Source organism: Haemaphysalis longicornis, unplaced genomic scaffold, assembly GCF_048455015.1.
Source record: "Haemaphysalis longicornis isolate Haplotype H1 unplaced genomic scaffold, Haemaphysalis longicornis Haplotype H1 scaffold_11, whole genome shotgun sequence".
Taxonomy (NCBI): domain Eukaryota; kingdom Metazoa; phylum Arthropoda; class Arachnida; order Ixodida; family Ixodidae; genus Haemaphysalis; species Haemaphysalis longicornis.
This window is the reverse complement of record NW_027526214.1, coordinates 82,962,744-82,976,352: the sequence shown is the minus strand read 5'-3', so window position 1 is coordinate 82,976,352 and position 13,609 is coordinate 82,962,744. Positions and strand designations below refer to the sequence as shown.

Below are 13,609 nucleotides of genomic sequence, written 5' to 3'. Positions count from 1 at the left end.
CGCGTCTGGCCGTTGCACTCGTTAAACGCCGAAGGTCATGACTAGTGGATTGGATTGGCTCATATGATCTGGCTCATATGATCGGTCTCAAAACAGCATATACAACAATAAACTTTTCAATAGTCCGAACTGTAGCGTTAGTACACATTTAGTGTATTTTATGTAGTTTTTATCTTAGCGGGAGGAATTTATACTCAACTTTGGGCACTGCGGGAAATGACGGTGAGATATTTGAGTGGCGCCCCCTGGGTGTGACGTCTGAGGGACCCGCTCCTCTGTCGTCTGCTACATTCGCGCCGCGATCGTCCGGTTGTGACTGGCAGCAGTGCCTTTGCTAGAAATCGCCCGCTTTGATGCTCTGGGGCCTTAAAAAGCGTGTTTTTATTTAGATTCCCACAGCTCTGAATAATTTCAAGCTTTATCCCGCACAAGTTTACAACACACGAGGAGAGCGATAACGTCTTTCAGAGAGCACCGCTCAGACGATCGTGCGTAACGCGTCCTACCTAGCGTATCTGAGAGTTTCAGTGCTCAGAGCTCCTTGGTAAGTATTGAAAATGCGTAAGCTTCCTCGAAATATTTCTGAGATGCTCTTATGAAGACTCAACAGTGTAATGCTACGTATGAAGCAGCGGGGCGCACGGCAGGAAATAAAACGGGTGTTTTCCATTTCTTTCGTTTTTGTTGACTTGTGTTAGATGAAAGTTTTTTTTCTGTGCCCAACGCATTCATTTTTCTGCACCGTCCCAAACGTCCCAGGAGGTTTGGAGATGTTTTCAAGGCTCACAAAGTTCGTGTGGATATGCAATGCAATGAGATTTGTGCTACGCCGCAGATAATATTGTCCACAGTACTCGAAGAAAGCTTTTGCGCACCTAATTTCTATCGAACCATCGTTATCGTAACGAACTCAATCTCAACCCGAACAGTTATGCCATGATGACGGTGTTGAAAACTTGATATACTCGCTAACGAACGCAATAAATAGTGCACATGCCAATTTTCAGTATAACACAATTCGAAACCAATGAATATGTCCAGGCTGCTTTTTATTGTTTTCCAACCACTTCAGGCGCAAAGAACAAATCCTGGGCAACTCGGGGTGACGTTCGGTGAATTGAAGAATGAATCTTTCTCTCTCGTCTGGGTCTGAGGAGCCTGCCCACTAACCAGCTCGATTTTACTGTTAAAGTTTTCTCCTCCGGCTGGTCCTCCCCCTCTTGAGTGCAGTTCTACTATAACGCCTATCTGAATATTGGGATAATATGGCTGCGGCAAATGTACCAAATTATCCCTCCAAATTTGAAAAAAAAATGCCTTACTGTATGTTTGCAATACCGGTTACTCGTCTTGCTCAATAAGCCTGCATAGTGCATACTCAATAAGCCTGCATACTCCCTGGTATAAAACCAGCACGCGCCTATACACACAGAAGGTTGTTTGGAAAGCAACCTACATTATTTGTGCCCCATAGTGCATGTCGGCACACTCTCATGCCGTGACAACGTAAAGTGACTTTATACAATAGTTTCGAGCGTTAGGCAAGGTTGCCAAATCTGTTTTACCTTACATATACGATTAGCTGGAATCGTAATGCCTTCTGCCAATGCCGACAGCCCAGAAGGATTGGAATTTGTTTTGGTCCTCCATTTTCGCTTTTGTCGGTTGTCAGCCTCCGGCTTTTACGTTTGTTCGAAAGACTGCTGCATACAGAGGCTGACGCCTAGCTCAGACTCTTCGCGCTCCTCACGGGGCCAGCTTCACCGCAATGCATGGGCGACGCCGGCAATGTTTTTTTCCGGAGCGGTATCACAAACTATACTTAAAATCACGCCTTGAGCTAGTTTACGCTATTTTAAGTCTTTTGTTACGAAAAAAGTTGCGCATACGCGAGATCTGCTGCTGACAAGCACAAAATCTCAACCGCGCGCAAAGAAACATCGGAGAGAGCGAGCACAAGGACCTAGTAAAATGGTGGTTTCAGTGAATAAAAACTCCTTTAGGCATCAAATTTTGTTCAGGCTTATGTTGCACAAAACCCCTCGCACAAAACTTGCACAAAACCCCTCGGTACAAAACCCATACAAAACACATACAAAACCCTCGGTAACATGAAGGTTACGGCTGCGGAGAGTTTGAAAATAAGGTATAGCAGATATAGCTAAAAATATGTAACTGTGATAGACATGTACGAAGTAACAAGCAGACATACCAGCAACATCTCAACAACGTCAGAAAAATATGTCTAAATACCGTCCACAAATGAAGCAGCAGCAACATCTAGAGTACGTCTTCAGCATAGTTGAAATAAAGTCCCGCATTAAGGTACCAGCAACGTTATCTCAACATCCAAATTTTTTTAGAAAAATATCGCACGTTGTACGGATGTCTAATAGAGATACTGCTGGGACATAGACGTTCGGATCTTTTTGGGACGTCGCAGAGATGTTAGTGGTTTGCTGGGCTAACTGCGGGGCGGACACCCTTCTCCCCGAAGGGAGGGCATCGGCCCGCAGCTTTCTCTCCATTGCTGTCGTTCGAGAGCCGTTATGACCTGCTGGACGGCTGAGAGTTGAATGTCCTTGTTATAACGGCGTATGGCTTTTTGTACCCACGGCGGAAGGTCGATCATAGATGAAGTTTCGTCTGGTCGGACTTCATTATTGACTCCTGTCGTTATGAAACATATTCAACCAGAACTCTACATGGACGTCAAGTGTGTGTTGTGCAATAAACCGTGGCCAAGAGCCGCCAATTTATTATGGAACCTCACAATCAAACAGTCGTTCCTACTTCCCAGGTAAGTCATAACATTAAATTTAATAAAAACCGACATACACGCGGCAGTATTTGCACTTTTAAAGTGGCCATGTCAGGCACTGCAAGACAGCAACCACCAAAAGCGAAGTCCACCGAATTAGGACTATGTGTACTAACCAAGCCAAATTTGACTGAAACTTTCAGGAACTGAAGACAAACCCTAGTGAATAAAAAGTACCTGAAACATGTAATAGATGACGCTATTATGCAAGCGAATGAATTGGACCGTAGCAAAGTCTTTAGAAAAGAGCCCGAAAGTTGATACGCGAACTAATCCAGTTCCAACGCATTCAGCGTCCTCTCTAAGAGTGTTAACTGTACTAAGAAAACATCACAATATTATTAAACACACTCAACGCTGAAGAAGTACATTTTTAGAATAGCACGTGTTGTCTAAATCTGCACTAAAATTCTGGAAGACTGGGAAACTGTAGAAAACTCTCGGATCAAACCACTTCAAACGACTTGTTCAAGGCCCTGCAACAAACTTCGATGTAAAGAATGTCGACAACTGACTACCACGCAGCGTGCCACCAGCATGGCTTCAGAATACAACGTAAATATAATTTTAGTTGAACATTATTTGAAATGAGGAGGCCTCAGGGGAACGTTCGGTAAGAGGGGGAAGGAAAGAGGAGGAAGAGGTTTCGATCAGTCAGGCTTGATGATGGGAATCGTTTGAGGTAAATGTAAAGGGTAACTTCACCTGTGACTCGCTAATGTCTTATAGCTTGTGCAAATCACTGTTTGTAGGCAACAATATATTAGCCAAATCTATTCGGCCCATCGTACATGGTTCAATATTTACCGCTCGCATTCAAAAAGTTGTCCATATTTGCTTTTGTCAAGACATGACAACAGTCTTGCTCATGCATTCGAATATGTTAAAGCAAGAATTCTAAATCTGCTTTCAGACCCACCACGCTGGCGAGGTTGGAGATTATTTTCTCATTTAAAAGTCAAGGGGAGCTTCGCTTGTTATCGATAACACTCACAAAAACCTAATGTGCTTATCCCGCGAATAAAAACGGCGACTTCTTTTTGTTGCCGTTGTTTTATTTTTATTTGTAACGTTGTTTATTATTCCTGTCCCAGAATTTCCCACTGTAGTTTGTACTTAGGTGGTACCGGTTGTCACCTGTGCCATTTTACTCAGTGTAGTTAGCATTGGGGGGAAAACCTTACTGTCGCTCTGCACGCCCCCCCCCCCCCCCCCCCCGGTGGCGGACTGGGTGGTGTCGGTTGGTTTTGGCGGTCCTGCTTTGGTCCGACTCAACGACATGGATCAGTGTTGTACGAGGCCCACTGTGTAGGGTATTCAAGGCCCATGAGAGCTTGAGCAACTCCCGAGGTACTCTGAGGGCAAGTGCCTTCCAAGAACACCAATGCGTACTGCGGAGACAGGCCCAGACAGCATGGGTGGGTGGGCTACCGAGGTTAGTGCTTGGAATAGAAAATCGATCAAAATTTGCGGTCGCAAAGTTCTGTAGATCAACTATGATTCTCTTTGCCGGGGGCAGTAACTCGCTCCTGTAATCCAGTGTGGGTGGAGGCTGGGGGGTCAATGTTCGCGAAGTGTAACTGCACTCTTGCGGTACAGTTTGTGTTGTAGTGGTGCACGGTTGCTCAAGTAATGTGAGCGCTACTATGAGGCCGGGGGAGTTTCGAGCCCCTGTAACCGTAGCTTGGAAGGGGCTTATAAACACGAACCGATCTGCTCGCCCAGGGAGGTTACGAGCCCTTGTAACCCATCTCATTCAGGTATATGCGATAAGTTCGTTTTAGCGTGTCATGCTGAAGTGGGGGTACACATAATGATGCCAGGGAAGTAGCGAACCCTTGTAACCGGAGCATGGAAGGGGCCTAAATGCGAGCTGGTCTGCTGACCGAGGGAACTTGATGAGCCCTTGTAACCTTCAGTCTTTGGGGCGAGATTGCGGAGTTACTGGGAGTTCCTCAGAGGATTCCTTGTGTTTCGAAAGATGGTATTTGTGGATAAACTACGACTCTATTGGCTAGGGGAAGTAGCGAACCCCGGAAATCCAGTTTGGGAAGAGGCCAAAGGCTTGGGGTGCTAACCCGCCCCTGTAATCCAGCGTGAGAGGAAGCCAGCGGGTCAATGTTGCGAAGTAACTACTGTGCTCAAGCGGTACAGTTCGCACGTAGTGTTGGCGTACCATTACTGAAGGAATGGATAAACCACTACCGAGCCCGGGGCGTACGCACCCCTGTAACCATAGCTTGGGGTCGTTCGGTTGAACTTCCGGCCTGGTCTGCAGGCCGGGGGTTGTGAATGGTACGCTAACCCTACGTGCGAACTGTACCGCTGGAGCACAGTAGTTACTTCGCAACATTGACCCAGTGGCTTCCTCTCACGCTGGATTACAGGAGCGCGTTAGCACCCCCAGGCTTTGGTCTCCTCCCACACTGGATTACCGGGGCTCGCTACTGTCATAGGGTCCAGAGCGTGGAGGTATGGGGAGTTCCAGAGGACCCTGGGCGGGGAGCGTGCAAACCGGCCGCCACTGCGGAGGTTCCTGGTCACTTGGAATAAGGTACTACGCGGAAGTCGGGCGGGCGGGTGTTAACCCGTCTCTTGGCGATGCGGTTGAAGTTGGAAAATGTGCCGAGATTGATAAATTATGACTTTATTTGGCCGGGGGAAGCAACGTACCCCTGTATTACAGCGTGAGAGGAGGCCGCCGAGTCAAGTAGCGAAGTAGCAAGTGATGCCAGCGTGCAGTCGTTTGTAGTTAGCAGTACAGATTTTTATAGTCGGGAAACAACTACGGGCCGGGGGATTGCCGACCTTTGTAACAGCGAGCTTGGCGGGGCCAGCGACCTGATCGCAATAGGTCGAGGGGAGTGACGCACCCCTGTAACCTATCGTCAATGGGGGCTAGATGTTGTACTGTCCGTATGTGGCCGGGGGGGGGGGGGCGCCGCCCTGTAACCTTGCTGCGAGGGGCCTATAGACTGATCTTCTCTCGCTGAGGCATAGGCGAACCTCGTCACCCAAAGCCGCAGGGACGTACTACCACGAGCTACATGGTGTCCCGCACTGGGAAAACGAGGAAAGGTAAGGTTAGTACACCGACCGGGAAATCTCTCCTGGCTGAGTAACGGCTAGTAGGCCCGGACCGATCTCCTCTCCCGGCTGCAACGCAATGCCCGAAGACTCTTGTTCTTATGAGCGACAGATTACGCAAAGAGGAGAACATAAGAATAGGCCCTTATCCTTCCGAAGGGGACCGGGCGAACATGGATTTCAGTTAATGTTCGCATACAAACTTCCGGTGTCCGGAGACCGTGAAAAGCAGGTCTTGCAAGAACCCATGTATAGTGGAAAACTTCACTGGTGATTCGTGAGTACCTGGTGAGAGACCGTCAATCGAGGACGTTAGTACGCATCAGCCGCAGAGATGGGGGTCGGGGGGGGCCTAAACATCGCCACCAAATAGGGTACTTCTGTTTCCGACGGTTGGAGCCCAGTCAACGGACCCTGTGGGTGAGCGGTTACCCGTGGAAGGGACCGCACATTTAGCAATTGGCACTGTCTGATGCCCTGGCTGAGCAATATGTCTTGAAAAAGAGTCAGACATCTGGATCAGAGCAAAATTGCTCCCCCATTCCCTTTTATTTTCCCAAAACCCTTGACAACTCTCACATCCCTTTCCCAAAAACCTTTTCCTCTCCCTTTCTCCTAGGGGGGACAAGGGGGGTCTCTCCGGGCTCGTACCCCTGGCTGTGGTTCGCAGAATAATTTTTCACCATTAATTGCCCTCCACCTTCGGGTATAAAACATTCTCTTGCCGTTTGGCCTGTTCGTTTATTGTACAATTTGGTATTAAACCGGTTGTACTTCGGTGGTACCGGGGAGCTATTTGGTCCATTTACTCGATGTAGTTAGCATTAACTTTATGCTTCCAAAAACACTCTCGCTCTTTAAGGGTCCAGTAGGTCATTCGGGCGCTATCGCCCAGTAAAGTGGCTTTATTACCGTAATCACGCTAGACAGTGCAGTCTCTCTTGGAAAGGAGGCTACGTGGATAATAATACTTTGCAACCTTAAACCCTTTATGTGTCATGGGTTTGAGCGTGTGCTCGTCTTCTGCGCCTTGATTTCTGATTTTTTTATTTTCTGGGCGACGAAACACGTACAGAAAGGTCTCCCGGCGACCTGTTTCGGTGAACTGTGTAGCATTTTCTTTCGACTAATCCCACTGCTGGCCCCTGCTTTTCCAAGTTTGATATTTTTTGCCGTGTATCTTCTTTCCCATCCGTCAAGGATGGGCGCACACCACTTGCAATATTCCATTCTTTCTTTATTGCCTTTGCCGCATTCTTTATTCCACGCCTGTGTCACGTTCCAGTGATTGCCCTTTTGTATAGATTTCTCCTGTAGTTGAAAACATATTTCATTCCAGGACGAACACTGCGCGGTCCTAGCCGTAATGCATTGGCGTCTACTGGTGTTGAGTTTCCATCTCATAGTGCAATCAGGACACTTGCGCTTACAAATTTTTCATTTTTTTCTTAGTTTCCTCTTGCATTCCTGTTGTCCCACGTTCGATATCCCCGACTTTACACATACTTTTCGTTTACTAAATACCTTTCTCTCGTTCTCACCATTTTTTGCAAAGTTATACGAAAAATGTGTTCTAAATTTTCTGTACTCTGATGAAGGCAAGTCGAAGTGCTGCTACATTTTTTCTAGTTCTTGCCGTGTATCGCACATTGTACTTATAATATTTGTCTGCGGGCTTTGTGAGCTTTTTATATTATTTATATATATGTATAAATATAAATATAAATATCAAAAAGTACAGTCTGACGCGCGCCTCAAAAAACAAAAACCAACATGTTTAATAACATTTCGACTGGAGGTCCAGTCGTCTGACTTCCAGTCGAAACGTTAGAAAACATGTTTCTTTTGTTTTTTGAGACGTGCGTCAGACTCTACTTTCTGATATTTCTTCTGGACAATTCGAAACGTTTCTTCAACCGTATATATATATATATATATATATATATATATATATATATATATATATATATATATATATATTTATACATATATATATATATATATATATATATATATATATATATATATATACAGGAACAAAGTTTTCCTGGACGCCGGTAGAATATACACAAAAATGGTTTCGACCACGGTAAGAAAAGAGAACAGATTTAATAACGTTTCGGCCGAGGGACCGGCCTTCGTCAGATACAGTGATGGCATTGTCGTACAGCTTATATGTTTCAAAACTACAAATCAGCTACAGCAGTTGAATGAGGAAAGGGAAGAAAAGGAAAGAGGCAAACACGAGATACAGGCGCTTGTCTAAAGCATTACATAGACGCTATGGTGCCCAGAATTATCAATAAAGGTTTTCTGCACGATGTCTGTGCTTATACAAAAGCAAGGCTATCTTTACAAGGTTGTCTCTATAAACACCAAGAACACGAGCAACGACCCTTAACAGCGATAACCTGAACAATTGCCTATGAATATTCAGTTCAACAGCAGAACTCAGTGTTATAATATTACTGCGTGTTCAGGCAGCTTAATTTCCCCGAACTTTCGTTTAAACCAGATACTAAGGTGTTAAATTTGTAAATTAGGAATGACTCCCGCACTTCTCTATCATGGTGGGTACGAAAACCAGACTGAAGGATGGTGGCTTTGATATTGTCACGGAACACCCATGTGGACAATGCCCCATAGGGCCATAACCCGTCACCGAAGACGACGAAGAGGACGCGGCTCGCCCGGGCGATCATGGCCGCTTGTAAATAGATCGCATCGCTCTGCGGCAACATCTTGTAAATAGATCACTTCATCGTCGCCCATGGTTCGCCTCATCATTGGCCTGCCGCCACGTAACAATATGATCAAAGGAATGGCCTGTAACGTTCACGTGTTTGGATAGCGGAAGATGCGGAAGGGAGGTTACGTGTGCCCTGTGGTTATTGAAACGCAGTCTAAACGATAGCGCCGTTTGACCAATGTATTGCAGGTTGCAAAGAGAACATTCTAACATATAGATTACGTTTTCACTGTCACAGCAAAGATCGCTATTTATTTTTAGGCAGTACTTCGAGACTGAACTGGTAACCGATCGGGTAGTAGTCATGTGTGTGCAAACCTTGCAACGGGGCTTGTTGCAAGGATGGCACCCACATGGGGCCACAGGTGTGGTTTTTGATGAAGTTAAAATATCACGAAGGTTTCTAGCTCTGCGGTATACTACTCGTGGCGGTTCGGGAAAAATTTCCTGCAGCCGATCACTCTGCTTGAGAATATTGTAGTATTTACTTAAAATGTTCCTAATGTTAGGCATTGACGCGCTGTACGTAACCACGAGGTTAGTTTTTTCGGGGGGTGAAGGCCGGGCTTGAATATTTAGGAGGTCATTACGGTCAAGAGCATCGGCGGGCCTAAATGCATCGTCAAGAATTTCGGCAGGGTACTTTTGTTTAGTGAGGGCGTGGCGAAGTTGTAGGCAGTTGGGCTCGAAGTCAGATTGCTTAGAACAAACTCTTTTGAAACGGATAGCTTGACTATACGGCATACTAGTTTTGCAATTCTTAGGGTGGCTACTGTCAAAATGGAGGTACTGTTGCCTCTCGGTTGGCTTGCGGTAAATTTTAGTCCCGATTTCACCGTTATCTACAGTCAAAGTAACGTCAAGAAAATTGATGGTTGACTGGGAAAAAGGATGGGAAAATAAAAAAGAAGGGTGAGCCTGATTAAAATCATTAATGAAAGACAAAAGAGCGGCCTCGCCAAGTGTCCAAATTAAGAAGATGTCGTCAATGAAGCGTTTATAGTACAGAGGTTTAAGAGCACAACTGGCTAGAAATTCGTTCTCAAGCAAGCCCATGAAGATATTAGCGTGAAGATAGTTTTTACCGTGGTCGAAACCATTTTTGTATATATATATAAATATAAATATATATATATATATATATATATATATATATATATATATATATATATATATATATATATATATATATATATATATATATATATATATATATATATATATATATATATATATATATATATATATATATATATATATATATATATATATATATGTATATATATATATATATATATATATATATATATATATATATATATATATATATATATATATATATATAAGGTTAGTAGAGACAGAGACAAACGAGAAAGACTTAGAAAATAAAAATAAGTTTACTGACGTTTCAGGGAGAGGACTCCCTTTCTTCAGAGTACAAAATAAGTTCGTTTCAGAGCTATATATACAGAAAATGTAGCAATCGCGAGGGCAAGGTAAGAGGAGGGAGAGTTTGTACAAATGGATTCATGGTTGGTGGGTAGCAAAAGAATGAAGGGAGAGCGGGAAAATTAATTACAACAAGGATAATAAGAACACACCGTCACGCGGTACGAACTTGGAAAAAAAGAGAGAGAGAAGAACCAAACACAGAGAAAAAAATAATACATAATTAAAAAATAAAAATAATAATAAATAACAAGGTAATTTTCCACCCCGTGGCAACGGGGGTGAAAGAGGGGTCAAAACAAGATAGGCCCATGCCCGTGTTTGACATGGGCAAAAAGATTAGTCACGCGGAAGACGTTCCAAAGAAGATATGCACACAAAGGGCGAACATCTGCCCATTCACACCCGTTCGAGGAATCCAAGTAAGGTCATTGAAACAAGAGACACGTGGCTTCTGTTGGTGGGAGGCGGGGGTCGCGCCCAAAAGCAGTAGGACAGGCAGTTTCGACAGGAAAGAGTGTACATTGGTATACAAAGAGCGAAAAAAATAAATAAATAAAAAATAACCAGGTAATTTTCCTCCCTTGTGGAAACGGGGGTGAAAGAGGAGTCAAAACAAGATATGCCCATGCACGTGTTTGACATGGGCACAAATATTAGTCACGCGGAACAAGGAAACGAAGATATGCAAATGCACACAAAGGATGAACATCTGCCCATACACACCCGTTCTAAGAATCCTGGTAAGGTAATTGAAACGTGAGACACGTGGGTTCTGTTGGTGGGAGGCGGGGGTCGCGCCCAAAAGCAGTAGGATAGGTAGTTTCAACTCGAAATGAGTTTACATTGATAGGGGAAAAAAGACAAGGTCAAACAAGTCATGAAGAAAAAAAAAACAGGCAGGTGCAGGCATATGACGCGGCAGCAAGTGGTATTCATCTGCCCGGCGCATGGTGCCAGTTCAGGGAATGCCGAGGCGGTCAGCAACGAATATTAGAAAACAACAATACAAAAAAGAAAGAGGACACGAAAACAATCACACACGCTCGCGTTCACAAATTAATTGCAAGGTGAGAATATCAAAGCCTAAAAATGGTACTGCAGCCTTCTACCCAGAACACAATGTCCAGACTTGTTCATCGAATTTGCTTCAGTGAAGCCATTGTGCTAAAAAAAAAAAAAAGGGAACTTTAACTGTGATTCCGCGAACGTCGTATACCTGCTGGAATGCACCCTCTGCGGCAAACAATACATTGGCCAGACTGAAACACCCTTTCGTTTGAGGTTTAACAATCACCGCTCCCATGCAAAAACCTGCCCTTCCTTGCCTCTATCAAAGCATGTTAACACTCCTGGTCATTCTTTTGAACAACTGAAGGCCACAATTCTTGAATCTAGTTTTAAAACGCATCACGATCGCGAGGTTCGTGAGTCTTACCTTATCTATAAGTTTAAATCAGCGTCGTTTGGCATAAATGAAAGTTATGGGAAATTAACCTGTCTTTCCTCCGATTAAAATTTCGGCTGCATTTCTCAGGCTAGTGTTATGCCTGTTCATTTCTTTCCCTCAATAATATTCTCCCATTAGTTGGCGAGCTCTCGTAGTTGGGTATAGTTTCGTGCTAGCACGACGTTTTTTAGCACAATGGCTTCACTGAAGCAAATTCGATGAACAAGTCTGGACATTGTGTTCTGGGTAGAAGGCTGCAGTACCATTTTTAGGCTTTGATATTCTCACCCTGCAATTAATTTGTGAACGCGAGCGTGTGTGATTGTTTTCGTGTCCTCTTTCTTTTTTGTATTGTTGTTTTCTAATATTCGTTGCTGACCGCCTCGGCAATCCCTGAACTGGCACCTTGCGCCGGGCGCAAGGTGCCAGTTCAGGGATATATATATTTATATATATATACACAGAAATAAGAATTGGCAGTCAAGAAGACTTCGGAAAGCAAAAGGGAGGATGTAGTAGCTCAAGTTAAAGAATTTGGAAAATAAGAAAGTGGAGAAAAAATGCCCACCAGGTGGGATCCGAACCCACCACCTCCAGAATACTGGTCTGGTGCGATAACCACTACGCTACCGGCGGGGATACTTTAGCCTCCACTTTCTGGGGTATTTATGTTCAGGTGTTTTTGTTTCCTGCGCTTGGGGATGGTTGCCAGCTCCACTCCGACTTCTCGGGGTGAAGGGGACCTTCTTTGTAACCCCCGGGTCGTGACTCGAGTGTCTACGACAAGTCGAGAGTGGTAGACCAGCGCAGAACCCTCTTAAAAGCTCCCTATGGTACCAAGACTGCCAGAACAGAGGCCCTCGCTATGCATGTTGCGAATCAGAATAGGAAATGAGGGGCTCGTTGAAAATAAGACAGAAATGAGAATTAGCAGTCAAGAAGACCTCGGAAAGCAAAGGGGAGGTTGTGGTAGGTGATTGAAACAGATAAAGAATTTGGAAAGAAAGAATAAGGAGAAAAAATGCCCGCCAGGTGAGATCCAAACCCACGACCTCCAGAATACCGGTCTGGTGCGATAACCACTACGCTACCGGCGGGGCTACTTTAGCCTCCACTTTCTGGGGTATTTATGTTCAGGTGTTCTTGTTTCCTGCGCTTGTGGGTGGTAGCCAGCGCCACTCTGACTACTCGGGGTGAAGGGGACCTTCTTTTTAACCGCCGGACGATGACTCGAGTGTCTACGACATGTCGAGAGTGGTCGACCAGCGTTGAACCCACTTAAGCTCCCTATGGCACCAAGATTGCCAGAACAGAGGCCCTCGCTATGCATGTAGCGAATCAGAATAGGAAATGAGGTGCTCGTTGAAAGTAAGACAGAAATAAGGGTTGGCAGTCAAGAAAACCTCGTAAAGCAAAGGGGAGGATGTGGTGGGTAATTGAAAGAGATAAAGAATTTGGAAAGAAAGAAAGAAAGCGGAGAAGAAAAAGAAATATATATATATATGTATATATATGTATATATATATATAGATATATATAAATAAATATATATATATATATATATATATATATATATATATATATATATATATATATATATATATATATATATATATATATATATATATATATATATATATATATATATATATATATATATATATATATATATATATATATATATATATATATTTATGTATATATATATATATATATATATATATATATATATATATATATATATATATATATATATATATATATATATATATATACATTGTTATATTTATATATAGATATTGTATACTTTGATATACGCTACCAAGATGTATTTTATCATTGTTTCAGGCGCCAACTTTTGTGAGTTTTTTTGTGCACAAGATATTCTAAAATAATTTGTCGCGGTCGCGACCCCACCAAATTTACGTCTGGAGAAATGACTCACCGATGTTTTCAACCGCAAACGTTGTATTAAGCAGAGCAATACTTCTTCGTTGCCGAATAGAGAAGGATGTGTGCCTAAAATATGCAGAATATTCGTACAATTGCTTAT

At 43.7% G+C, this 13,609-nt stretch overlaps 1 non-coding gene across 1 annotated transcript; it reads right to left on the bottom strand.

Moving 5' to 3' along the window:
• Positions 1-12,119: 12,119 nt before the first annotated feature.
• On the bottom strand, positions 12,120-12,192 carry Trnat-agu (transfer RNA threonine (anticodon AGU)). Its single transcript has one exon. It is a non-coding gene; the product is annotated as a tRNA-Thr (tRNA).
• Between the last annotated feature and the right edge of the window lie 1,417 nt (positions 12,193-13,609).